Below are 15,091 nucleotides of genomic sequence, written 5' to 3' on the forward strand. Positions count from 1 at the left end.
GCAAGGATGCAAAATTTCGAAAGAACATGTTGAAATCGAAAAGCAATTTTTATCAGTGCAAAATATCTCCACCGATACTCTTCTCTTCTTTCTATCGCGGTGCCGCGGTTCCTATGACTGCTGGCATACCATCACGTTTGTTTTGATATAGTTTTCGCTCCATCGACAGAAATATCAGTTCATTCTCGATGTCAGTGAATGCTCATGCCGAAAATATCACCTATCATTGCATCCTGGTGAAATTTTCGTTGGTCATACACCCATAAACTCAGCACTCGAATGTGCCGTTGCCCATCGATGTGTGTGCAATAAACGGCACAAAAATGGGACCGGGGCTAGAAACATACCAGAAAACCATACACACGAACACGCGTTCAAACCTAGGTAGTGCGGACTGAATCAAAACGGCTGTCAAAAAAGATCCAATTGAAATGTCAAAAGAGATCCAACGATCAGGAGTGTTATTTTTCTTATGATAATCAACACTATAAAAGAGGTATTGTTGTCAAGGGCAAAAATAAGTAAAATTATAAAATGAACGAACTACATTTTTCCGTCAATTGTTTAATTAACCATTGCATCTCTAAAAGACCATCTCAGCCTTTCACTGAGCAACGCATTTTTAATGTCCCCTCTCTTTGTCATAACGTTTTTCCGAACGTAATAAAAACAAACAAAGTCAGAGTCACGTAAATGTTTACTCCTGCGATTTGGAAATATTCGATAAAAAGTGGAAGGAAGAGCTGCCAGATGATTTTTAAAAAAAGTCTGTAAAAACATGTGAATGTCTGTTAAAAATGTGGAAAAGTCTGTAAAAGTGTGCAGATCTATAGAAATGTCTTTTAACGTTAATTTTCACTTATTCATTAATACTTTGTACATCACGATGCACGTAAGATTGTATTCTGTATATATATATACAGCCATTCCATGCCAAACTAATATAGTGGTTCTCAGCTCTTCGTCAAAAGTGGTAATTCTGTTCTTTATCGCAAAACATTAAACTCGTATTTTTTTAATTTGTCATTAGGGTGCCCATTTCCATTTTAGGGTGATCCCAAAAATCATTTTTCCCACTTTTTCCCAAAATGACTTTTTTCAAAAATTTATAACTTTCGAACCGCTCAACCGATTTAGATGATCGACATATCAAATTTAAGCCAATGAGCTTTAATTGAGAAATATTTAACTTGCATATAATATGGATCCTATTTTTAATATGGATTGAAAGCTGAGAACTTTTGCATAAAATATCTCGATATCAGAGATGCTATTTTTTTCGTTTTTGAAATATGATTTTGCAAAACTAATCGATGGTTCGAAAAACAAATTTTCCCCATTTTTCCCACTACAAAAAGTCATAACTTTCGAACTATTGGACCGATTCATATCATCGACATATCAAATTGAAGCTTACGAGATATATTTTTTAAAAAAATATTACTTTTGCGAAAAAATTGAATTTTGTTTTTGTAATTATGGATTGAGTTAGTTTTTCATAGTTTTCTCGGTTAAAGATAGGAGCGCTATATTTTTTTATATTTTTTATGGAAAGCTGAGGAGTATTTACTTAACATATCTCGATATCAGAGATGCTATAATTATCGTTTTTAAGTTAGAATTTTGTAAATTTAACATGTTTTAAGTCTTCGATCAATATTCATATGTGACTAAACTAGACCTATGCTACTAGAATCCAATCCAAGTGTGAGTTTTGCTTATTGGCTTCAATTTAATATATCGATCATTTAAATCGGTTCAGTAGTTCAAATGTTATGAGTTTTTGCAGAAAGTTATTTTTGGACGAATGGGGAAAAATGATTTTTTTTAAAATCATATCTAAAAAACGAAAAAATAGCAACCCTGATATCGAGATATGTTGTGTAAAAAATCCTCAGCTTTCAAGAAAAAATATAAAAATATATAGCGCCCTCTAGTCCAAAGTCATAAAAAAAATAAAAAACGACTACAATCAATAATTACTAAAATATAATTATGTTTTTCGCAAGTTAAATATTTTTTTATAAAAGGATAGGTCAATTTTATATGTCGATCATCTAAATCGATTCAGTGATTCAAATGTTATTAATTTTCATTTGTCATTTTTGGGAAAAAGTGGAAAAAAATGATTTTTCCAACCACTTAATAACTTATGTGCTGTAAGTGTGTTTAAATGTTTCAACGATCTACACATACATACATACACATACATACACGAACATACGCGTTGTTAATTTTTATAAAACACAGTATTTCTCCGTTGATATATTGGACATCCACCAAGGCTTGCGGTCTTGTCGTTTTTATTTTTTAAAAAATGCAGTGTATATTTTCCATCCGCCATGCAAGGCTATACAAGTTTTAGACCACCACACGGCCATGAACCATGTCTGTCGTAACAATATCGAACAGTAACCCATATTTCGTCATAAGCAGACCCGAAAGCAAATGTAAGTTGTTGAAAATAGAATGAAAATTTTTATTCGATGTTGTTTAAATACATAGGTTGCATAGTCCTGACCCTAACTTAACTATTTTTCAATAAATCTCCTTGCATTTCAGCAAAACAATCTTGTCTAGAACAGAAAATAATTATCAGAGACAATTTTCGTTCAAGATTTTTCCTTACCTGCAGAGAATGCAATTGTTCATTAATTGTGAATAACCGTATCCTCTTTTTCGTCTGCAATGATGTCAAGGCAAAAGTACTTATGTGTATGAGTTCCAAACATCATACACACCAGATGGGCCAACAAGAAGGACTGCCGGGCCGCAGGTTGAGTATCGCTGGTCTAACGTCATGTGTATTGATATATACTAAATATAATAACTTTTCTGTATTAAAACTATGGAAAAATGTCATATGGTGAGTCAAATATTTTTGATGTGATGAATAGATGTGATGAATGTTTTACAGATATGTCTGTAAATTTACAAACATATTTGTAAATCTGGCATCTCTGGTGGTCTGAGAATTTATTGCAAGAAATCGCTTGAAAACATGCAAGAATTTGCTTGAGAACGAAGTGGATTGAGTCCGCACCACTTAGGTTCAAACGTCTGACGCGGTGTCAGTGAGATGATATTTCTCTGGATGGATATTTGTTCCCTTCCACTGTCAGCTGATCGAAGATGCGCATGGAAAATTCGGGTGTTCATTCTCAGTGAGACAGTGAAACAAATGAGTGTGGGGAATAATGCAAAAACCAAATGTTCCACGTGACGGAGTGTCGGTTGCATCAAGGCGAGTAGAAATATATCCTAAGGTGGGCCAACTTGCTAAAACCACTCTTCAGCCATCTTGGACGTCTACTGTGTTTTGTTTGTAAACAAAACACAATACGCTTGTGCCCAAGCTCGCTCGTGATCAGTCTGTCACGCTTCAAGGAAAAAAATCCCTTTCTGCTTTCTTCCGTACTTTTTTATATACCGCTCCCCTAACCAACTTAGTGACGAAACCGCCTCACCTAGTACCATAGACCCGTCTTGGGTTGCATGTAATTAAGTTCGGTTATTTGTCATGAACTGCAGGGGCATTGGTGATTGAATTTGATGTTGTCTCAATCAAGGCGCGTAGAAGTGTATCCTAAGGTGGGCCAACTTGCTAAAACCACTCTTCAGCCATCTTTGAAGTCTACTGTGTTTTGTTTGTAAACAAAACACAATACGCTTGTGCCCAAGCCCGCTCGTGATCAAGGCGCGTAGAAGTATATCCTAAGGTGGGCCAACTTGCTAAAACCTAAGTGGTGCGGACTCAATCCACTTCATTCTCAAGCAAATTCTTGCATGTTTTCAAGCGATTTCTTGCAATAAATTCTCAGACCACCAGAGATGCCAGATTTACAAATATGTTTGTAAATTTACAGACATATCTGTAAAACATTCATCACATCTATTCATCACATCAAAAATATTTGACTCACCATATGACATTTTTCCATAGTTTTAATACAGAAAAGTTATTATATTTAGTATATATCAATACACATGACGTTAGACCAGCGATACTCAACCTGCGGCCCGGCAGTCCTTCTTGTTGGCCCATCTGGTGTGTATGATGTTTGGAACTCATACACATAAGTACTTTTGCCTTGACATCATTGCAGACGAAAAAGAGGATACGGTTATTCACAATTAATGAACAATTGCATTCTCTGCAGGTAAGGAAAAATCTTGAACGAAAATTGTCTCTGATAATTATTTTCTGTTCTAGACAAGATTGTTTTGCTGAAATGCAAGAAGATTTATTGAAAAATGGTTAAGTTAGGGTCAGGACTATGCAACCTACGTATTTAAACAACATCGAAAAAAAATTTTCATTCTATTTTCAACAACTTACATTTGCTTTCGGGTCTGCTTATGACGAAATATGGGTTACTGTTCGATATTGTTACGACAGACATGGTTCATGGCCGTGTGGTGGTCTAAAACTTGTATAGCCTTGCATGGCGGATGGAAAATATACACTGCATTTTTTTAAAAATAAAAACGACAAGACCGCAAGCCTTGGTGGATGTCCAATATATCAACGGAGAAATACTGTGTTTTATAAAAATTAACAACGCGTATGTTTGTGTATGTATGTGTATGTATGTATGTGTAGATCGTTGAAACATTTAAACACACTTACAGCACATAAGTTATTAAGTGGTCCGAAAAATCATTTTTTTCCACTTTTTCCCAAAAATGACAAATGAAAATTAATAACATTTGAATCACTGAATCGATTTAGATGATCGACATATAAAATTGACCTAGCCTTTTATAAAAAAATATTTAACTTGCGAAAAACATAATTATATTTTAGTAATTATTGATTGTAGTCGTTTTTTATTTTTTTTATGACTTTGGACTAGAGGGCGCTATATATTTTTATATTTTTTCTTGAAAGCTGAGGATTTTTTACACAACATATCTCGATATCAGGGTTGCTATTTTTTCGTTTTTTAGATATGATTTTAAAAAAAAAATCATTTTTCCCCATTTGTCCAAAAATAACTTTCTGCAAAAAATCATAACATTTGAACTACTGAACCGATTTAGATGATCGATATATTAAATTGAAGCCAATAAGCAAAACTCACACTTGCGGGAAGATTGGATTCTAGTAGCATAGGTCTAGTTTAGTCACATATGAATATTGATCGAAGACTTAAAACATGTTAAATTTACAAAATTCTAACTTAAAAACGATAATTATAGCATCTCTGATATCGAGATATGTTAAGTAAATACTCCTCAGCTTTCCATAAAAAATATAAAAAAATATAGCGCTCCTATCTTTAACCGAGAAAACTATGAAAAACTAACTCAATCCATAATTACAAAAACAAAATTCAATTTTTTCGCAAAAGTAATATTTTTTTTAAAAATATATCTCGTAAGCTTCAATTTGATATGTCGATGATATGAATCGGTCCAATAGTTCGAAAGTTATGACTTTTTGTAGTGGGAAAAATGGGGAAAAATTGTTTTTCGAACCATCGATTAGTTTTGCAAAATCATATTTCAAAAACGAAAAAAATAGCATCTCTGATATCGAGATATTTTATGCAAAAGTTCTCAGCTTTCAATCCATATTAAAAATAGGATCCATATTATATGCAAGTTAAATATTTCTCAATTAAAGCTCATTGGCTTAAATTTGATATGTCGATCATCTAAATCGGTTGAGTGGTTCGAAAGTTATAAATTTTTGAAAAAAGTCATTTTGGGAAAAAGTGGAAAAAATGATTTTTGGGATCACCCTAAAATGGAAATGGGCACCCTAATGACAAATTAAAAAATACGAGTTTAATGTTTTGCGATAAAGAACAAAATTACCACTTTTGACGAAGAGCTGAGAACCACTATATTAGTTTGGCATGGAATGGCTGTATATATATATACAGAATACAATCTTACGTGCATCGTGATGTACAAAGTATTAATGAATAAGTGAAAATTAACGTTAAAAGACATTTCTATAGATCTGCACACTTTTACAGACTTTTCCATATTTTTAACAGACATTCACATGTTTTTACAGACTTTTTTAAAAAATCATCTGGCAGCTCTTCCTTCCACTTTTTATCGAATATTTCCAAATCGCAGGAGTAAACATTTACGTGACTCTGACTTTGTTTGTTTTTATTACGTTCGGAAAAACGTTATGACAAAGAGAGGGGACATTAAAATGCGTTGCTCAGTGAAAGGCTGAGATGGTCTTTTAGAGATGCAATGGTTAATTAAACAATTGACGGAAAAATGTAGTTCGTTCATTTTATAATTTTACTTATTTTTGCCCTTGACAACAATACCTCTTTTATAGTGTTGATTATCATAAGAAAAAAAACACTCCTGATCGTTGGATCTCTTTTGACATTTCAATTGGATCTTTTTTGACAGCCGTTTTGATTCAGTCCGCACTACCTAGGCTAAAACCACTCTTCAGCCATCTTGGAAGTCTACTGTGTTTTGTTTGTAAACAAAACACAATACGCTAGTGCCGAAGCTCGTTCCTGATCAGTCTGTCTCTTTCACGCTTCAAGCAAATAATTCCCCTTCTGCTTTCTTCCGTACTGTTTTCATATACCGCTCCCCTAACCAACTTAGTGACGAAACGGCCTCACCTAGTACCATAGACCCGTCTTGGTCTCAATATCTTGCGCTGTCAGTAAAATGAGTGTGAGATTTTGCTACTCCAAGGAAAGTGAAGTGGAAGGTAAAACGTAATGTCAGAATTGCCGTTCGGACGAATCCCGTAAGTTTGAACTTATTTACATAGATGGTATCCAAACAACACTAAACATTGACTACAGTTTCGCTGGCACGGCTGATTGTCGTTATGAACCAACACCAAAAACAAAGCTGCAAATTATGCGCCAGTGGCGGTACCACGATCAAAGCACTCCCTGAATCACATTAGCCGAGCCAGCTGGCGGAAGCATATGCATAAAGGTTACTAGGTTACTATTTTCAACGACAACTGTTTATTTATTCAAATACCTTCGACGAAATCAAATGTAACCATACCAACGTAAGTAATAACATAAACAAATCCAAACTTTTCGTCTTGCTATTCCTCAAACGTCTTTTCTAAATAGTGTAAATTACGAGCCACCTGTTAACTCCACCATCTTGTGCTACTCTACTTGAGAGGCTTCAGTCAGTTTTTCTCGGTATGATCAGTGATGTCAGATGAGAAGACATGTTTTTGTTTTGAGAAAAACAACAAACAGTTTCAAAATTGATCAATTGACACTCTTTTCTCAGTGCCAAAATATTAAAAAAACATAACAAAAAGGAATAAGTTTCATATATCTTTTGGTTTCTATTGCAGAGCAAATGAATCAAACGTCTTGTTCAGTTGAATGCTTGCAATGGAATGAAAATTTTATTCTATCTCTTAGCAACTATTAACAATCCTTAGCGACGCGTATTACTATGCTACTACGATTACATTACTCCTCCCTAATCCGCGACGCCTGTTAACATTCGGAACTTCTGTTGCTTTTGAACAGTCATCGGTTTTGTGAACCTGCTGGCTGTTCAGTTGTAGGCATATAGCTTAGTTTTACAACACCATTTTGCAGGCTATCATGCACGAAATGGTATCGTATACTGACGTGCTTAGTCCGGGGGTTATAAGATCCGTTGTTTGCGATGCTGATTGCCGACTGGTTATCGCAACGTACAGAAATCGGCCTGGCCTCGAAATACTGCGACTGCAAATTGCTCCACCACATAGCTTCCTGAATTGTGCGAGACATAGCCATGTACTCCGCTACGCAGGACGAGAGGGCTACGGTTGGCTGTTTCTTGACGTTCCATGAGATCGCTCCTCCCTGCATCAAGAAAACGTAACCGGTCGTGGATTTCCGGTCATCTGTATCTCCTCCCCAATCGGCATCGCTATAACCAACTATTTCCGCTGGACCGCTTGCCAAGTACTCTAATCTCTTCGTAGTTGTACCCTTCAGGTACCGAATTATCCTTTTCACCGCTTCCCAGTGAGGACGGCCAGGGTTAGCACTGTACTGGCTCACAACGTTAACGGCGAAAGCAATATCCGGTCGAGTGCCTTGAGCTGCGAAAGATAAACACCCGACTGCTTCTTTGTATGGAACCGACTTCATTTCATGCGTTTCGGATTCCGTCTTCGGTGCCATCGACTTGTCCAACTTGATGCTAGGATCTGTAGGTGTTGCAACTGGGTGAGCCTCGGCCATACCGAAACGATCGATGATGTCTTCGATATAGGCTTGTTGATCCAACCACAGCTTGCCTTCTTCACGCTTTCTCGTGATTCTGATCCCGAGACAGTGATGCGCCTCCCCGAGGTCTTTCATTTGGAACCGACTGTGCAGATGATCCTTCAGTTTCTTCTTTAGCTTCCGATCGTTTGTAAAAATCAAGAGGTCGTCCACGTAGATGGTCACAAACATCATTTTATCCTCATAAACACACCAGTACAAGCAAGGATCTACTCTCGACCGCTTCAATCCGAACTCACGCAGCACCTCATTCAATTGCGCGTTCCATACGCGGCTAGACTGCTTCAGGCCATACAGCGCCTTCTTGAGTCTGTACACTTTTCCGTTTTCTGCTGCGAACCCTTCTGGTTGCAGCATATAAATCTCCTCATCCTTCAGCTCGCCCTGAAGAAAAGCTGTGACTGCATCCATTTGGTCGATGTCCAAATTGTACCGCACTGCCAGAGCCATCAAGTATCGGACGGTCGCGTATCGCACGACCGGAGAATACAATTCGTTGTAATCCAGACCAGGTCGTTGAGAGCAGCCTTTCACCACAAGTCGGGCCTTGTATCTCTGAGTCTTCCCGTCGGGACCTTTCTTCGTTCGGAACACCCATTTGTTCCGGATTGCTTTCCGCCCTTCAGGCAGATCTGCGAGCACCCATGTCCTGTTCTCGCTAAGGGAAGCGATCTCTTCGCGCATCGCCACCATCCAGCGATCTCGGTCGGGTCGTCGCAGAACCTCTTCGTAGCTCGTCGGATCATCCATTATATCCTCATCGTTCGTCGTATTTGAGGTTAACTGAGAAGAATGAACACCGCCAGGAAATGAACTGTAATTAACAAAGTCACTGTACTTGCCTGGACAACGGCGCTCCCGACCGCTGCGCCTCAACTCCTGCTGCATTTCATCAGCTAGTCTATTTAGTTGCGGTGGGAGCGCATGATCGGCAACGGCATCCTCGTAGTCATCCGCTTCGCTGAACGAACTATCGACACCAATCGCTTCTTCCGCTGGCTCGATATCATCACGATTACCACAAACAACTCCAGCACCAGTCACAGGCTCGACTGTACCACACGCAGGATGGTCACGGAACTCGTCCCAACAAAGCTCCATGAACTCCACCGGTTTCACTGGTTGTTCCACCTCACAAATAACGACACCTTCCTCCAGAACTACGACGTCTCGGCTGATGCGGAAACTGCCCTTCTCAGAATCATACACCCGATAGCCTTTTGTGTCTTCACAATAACCAACGAAAATACCCTTTTCGGATTTGGGATCGAATTTCTTCCTTTTCGCCTTCGGAACCAGGGTCATCACTCTTGAACCAAAAATCTTAAGATGCCCAAGATCCGGCTTTTTCCCTGTCCACGCCTCTTCAGGCGTTTTGTCCTTCAGGGAACGTGTAGGACAACGATTCACCACGTGAGCAGCAGTCGAAATAGCTTCTGCCCAAAACTCCTTTCCAACCTTTGCATCGTTGAGCATGCATCGCGCTTTTTCTACTAACGTGCGGTTCATCCTCTCGGCCGCCCCGTTCTGCTCGGGCGTATACGGGCACGTGGTTTGATGTCGGATCCCGTCCGACTCCAACAGCTTCCGGAAATCTGCATTCACATATTCCTTTCCGTTGTCTGAACGCAGGATTTTCAGCTTCTTACCCGTTTGTCTCTCCGCCTTGGCCTTAAACGATTTGAACGCCCCCAGTGCTTGATTTTTATGCTTCAAAAAATAAACCGCCACGCGCTTGCTCACGTCGTCCAAAAATGTCACAAAATAACGACTTCCACCCAACGACGGAACCTCTACTGGACCGCAGAGGTCGGAGTGTACCAACTCCAACAGCTCTTCAGCTCTTGACTCGCTGCTAGGAAACGAACGCCTCGCATGTTTGCCCTCCAGACAGGCAACACAATTCTTCAACGTCCCGACTTGAAAATCGATTCCGTCCGCAATCTGTTTTAGCTTCTTCAGCCCACCTTCGTGGAGATGTCCAAGACGTCGATGCCAAAGTTCAATACCGCTTACCAGAAGTGACTTCTCCGATCGATTGACTTTGTACAGGCCACCTTCCTCGACACCGGTGATAACCAGATCGCCGTCTTCATCCCGAACTTCACATTTGTCCTTGGTGAATATAACGGTTTTTCCCTTTTTGCAGATGCTACTTACAGATAGCAAATTTGTAGCTAATTCCGGGATCTTCAGTACTCCGTTGACATCGATTTGACCATCGTCACTGTTCAAAACGACGGTACCCTTCGCTACGACCTTCATGCTGGTATTGTTCGCCGTTCCGACATCATGGTTCACCTTCTCTTCGTTCACAAATTTCTGCTCCGTCCGTGCCATGTGGCAAGTCGCACCCGAATCAAAGTACCATTCATTGGTAATCACATCTCCCATGGCGAAAATGGAACACAGACCCTTGTTCTTCCTCGGCTTCGGTTGCTGTTGCTTTTCCGGACACTTGGCAGCAAAGTGACCTGGTTTTTGACACTTGAAGCACGTTTTCTCGTCGACCTTCACTTTCACCATCGTTGGTTTGAACCATCTGGAACCCTGCTTGACATACAAAGCATCTTCGTCACTGCAATTCATTGCGCCCCGTTCGATCTTCACATCCTGAAGTATCTTGGACTTCACTGCATCTGCTGTCAGCGCAATACCTGACGCCTCTAGTCCCATTATCATCGGCTCATACTGCTCCGGCAAGCCCATTAGCAACATCGCAGCCAACCAGGAATCATCGACTTTGAATCCCACTGACACTAGCTTGTGACTTGTGCTCATCAGCTCATCAACATAAGCTTCCACACTGGAACTGTTAACAAGACGTATCGAGGTGAATTTTCGTAACAATCCAATCTTCCGATTCAGACCGCTATCCTGGAACGCCGTTTCAAGCTTCTTCCAGGCAGCTCGTGCATCGGCCGCATCCAGCACCAAACTATAGTTGTAGGTTTCCAAACCAAGACAGATGGAAGCCAATGCCCGTTGCTTCATATCCGCTGGCACCGCTGCTTGTGCTTCGTCGGTTTCAGCAACTGCTTCCCAACATCCTTCACGGATCAAAATCATCCGCATCGCGAACGCCCATGTCGTGAAATTTTCTCTTCCGCGTAACTTTTCAATGGCCGGCAACGCCACGGAACCTCCGCCAACTCGAACGCTTCCTGGTCCAGCTGCAGCTCCGTTCGCCCCATCTCCGATACTAGAATTGTTTCGCGACATCTTGACTTCGGATTACTTCGGATACTCCTTCTTACTTGATACACTTCTTGAGATTAATGCTTCAGTTAAAATAAAACTACTTCTTAACTTCAGTTATGGCCATTTGCCTGGGCCCATAACCTATTGCAGAGCAAATGAATCAAACGTCTTGTTCAGTTGAATGCTTGCAATGGAATGAAAATTTTATTCTATCTCTTAGCAACTATTAACAATCCTTAGCGACGCGTATTACTATGCTACTACGATTACATTAGTTTCATTGATGTTTTTCCTCGAGCATATGGTTTCATCACTCAGATTTGGATTATGGATTTATTGGGGGCAATGTTTGTTCACCTTATCAACGATTTATCAAGAAAAGTTTTAAATCTATATAAGTTTTAAATAATATCCAATAAAGTAGTTGTTTTGAATTACTCATTTTCGTTCAATATGTGAAGACCCTTTTAATATATTCAAAACAGTCATCTCGCATCCCTGCATATGAGTTCAATGTTTACATTTGGTTGTGTTGTTTGGAAGAGGTCCATTTGAAAATCTGTAAAATCTTGCAATTACTGAATTGAATTTGATGGTTGCAGTTGAAAAAAAACATTGCTTATGCAATACTAGTTAATACTAGTTTAGCCGTGAAACAATTTTTGAAGATAAAGGTGGAGCAGAAGAATACCGATGCTTTCAATCAACAAGGTGAACGAACACATAAAAAAAACTAGACGATTCGACTGATTCATCGACGAGCGCGGCCAAACGGTCGTCGAGGCAGACGAGCTACTCGTCTGTTTTTAGTCGAGCTCGGCTTCTGGAATATGGAAACAAACGAGACGTTCGTCTCGTTTTCTGGAATAGGGCCCATAAATCCCCAAGAGAATAGTTGACGGGACGGTGACGGTAGCGCTGAATGTGTAATGCACTTAGACCTACACAACTGCTTAAAATTGTCGTCATCTCCCTCTCGTAAACTCTGCTAGTTTGTAAGCTTGGTAATTCGATTCTCCATAAATTCAGAATCAATGCCACAAACTAGTGGTAACGGAATATTAACGCGTCATGCTGCATGTTAACTTTTTTAACTTTAAGCACTAGATAGCAGTTATAAACACAAATCGGATATGATATCAAAACGAGGTATTTCCAGACTCGAAGTATGCTCATGAGCACACTTGATAATTACGAAGTACATACATGATAAATGCTGTTCTATTCATACGAAATCAGGTAAACGAAAATTTTTCGAACATTTTCGAAAAGTAAGTCATACCAAACGTAGTGAAACTCAAAAACTCATATGGCCTAATAACTCAGATTGAAAATTTGTTTGTTGTGTTTGATAGTTTAGACGCTAAATAAAAACCTTTTTCATTGAAATATATGGTGAAAATTGGTCAAATTTTTGATTGTCAGTTTGACATGCGGTACAATGTACAACCAAAATATGTGTGTCATGCTACGATGGTACCTGTACAACGCTGTACATGTACAACGCTAGTACAGCTGTATGTCAGTTCATGGTATTAAACAAACGTATCTATCGAAAATTTACCCTCGTCGCCAATTGTAGTGGATTGACGACCGGTTAATTTCGTCGCGTTTTTTTACCCTCGAAACGAAAAAGAATATAACGTTGTAACTCAACATGAAAATAACCAGGAAACTCGAAAAAAAAGTTTGAAAGTGTAGTGAGAAATCTTTACAATACCAACATGGAATATATGGAATAATCTCATTTGAAAACATGAGAAACATGGCAATGCACTGTAAAGAAAAGTGGTTTGGGACAACTGATGATTTTATGGCAACTGCATACATCTATACAAAGCAGAATTAAATACGTCTTACGTATTATAGAAATACCAAATAACACTACTCCCATAGTAAACTAATGTATATTAGAATCACTGTCAAATTGCTTTGGTCAAACGATTGCTTGGCCCTTGGACTTTTAGAAATCTACATTGTGATTTCTGTCTGAACTCCCTCGCTTCCTCGTGTGCGCGTCCTTGTCCGAAGCCCGTTGAGAGGACGTGGTTTGTACAGATCATCACTGGAATACCGTTGTGATTTGATGGTACCACCATTGTTGTTGTTATTAATTGTAGGTGATTTTTTCTCTGTGTTCACTGTATTCATGTCCGAAATATCCACCATAAGAAATGCTGAAACCGATAAGGATTTAGAGTTTAGTTCTTACGAATGATTTGAAAAGTCATTTCTTCTTACTTGGGCTATTGTTGTTAACTAAATTTTCTCTGGGTTTTGGGAGTCCTAATCGTTTCATCTTTCCCGTCTTTTTCTTTTGAATGTTCTCCACTGTTTCGGCGGCGCACGTAGTGCGATCTTTTATATAATCTGTTGTGAGATATATTTTTTGTTGATCAACTATAGAGCAATTCCAAATGAAATCAACAAATGACAAAACATTAGTATTTTTGATTCGAATGAAAGTATGTATTCTGTTTGGGTTGGAGGAAATATGAGTTTTCCACAGCATTTGGGAATTTGTTGACTCAAGTGTTTTGAAAAGGGCGTATCGATTTTAGTAAGAGAAACTATGAGTTCTATCGAAATAGTGTCTTAGAAATAGTTATAAAGTATTGATGTTAAAACGTGAAAAATTTACACTGAAAAAAATTAGTAGGGTAGGGCGGGGCTAGTTGGTCATAGGGGTAAGTTGGTCAGTGACAATATCTTGGAATCTGAGCGTCCAAAAAATTAGCGATCTATGGATGAAAAATAGCGAATTGCTGATACATTAACATAAGCAAATTGGAAAACTTTTTATTAAGCAGGTTAAAAAATACGAACATGGCCGATTTTTCCAAAAATCATGCACAGTTCGCGCATTATAAAATTGAATCTGAAAATGGTTAATAATCATGAAATAAATCGGTTCTAACGTAAAACAAAAATTTATTGTATGTAGTAGTTTTAAATGTTAATGGAAATCGCTTTGATTTTTTTGAATTTTCATTAATATCCTTCTTTATATATAGAGGGGCTAGTTGGTCACACAAATTGCACGTTTAAGATCAACGCATATAGAATTTTCCGGTGTGCCGCGTTTCATTACGCATGCTATAAACAAATATAGAAAGCATATGTTTTACTGCTAAACCCAGTGTATTTGAAACGAGACAACCTGATACCAACCACCGCACAAACCACTTGCAATATAATTGTCATATTTGTATTTTTTGCTGTAAAATTTTCATTAAATATAATAAATGCCTACATTGAATATTAGAACTCACAATAATGCATTGAGTAATGTAGCATACCTGGAAGTTATTTCAATATACTGTGGGGCGAACGGAAATCGGTTGTGCGCCTCAGGGATGCCAGGTGATTTTTTTTTCAAATGTCTTCACATGGTACGAGAAAATGTCTTCAAATGTCTTCACCATAATATCGGAGGAAAGTTCTTCACACAAAAACGGAACTGTGATAACTCTATTTGTTGATTTCAGCTTTGAAGTTTTGGTTGTTACTCAAACCATATCCATGAAACGAATTGTAGAAAGGGTATGTCACCGGAAAACCTTCGATTTGTGAAATGGTCGTTTGAAAGATCTAGGTTAATCTATTGTATAGTATAGGCCCAAAATAAAAGAAAT

Source organism: Toxorhynchites rutilus, chromosome 1 (assembly GCF_029784135.1).
Source record: "Toxorhynchites rutilus septentrionalis strain SRP chromosome 1, ASM2978413v1, whole genome shotgun sequence".
In the NCBI taxonomy this organism is placed as follows: Eukaryota; Metazoa; Arthropoda; class Insecta; order Diptera; family Culicidae; genus Toxorhynchites; species Toxorhynchites rutilus.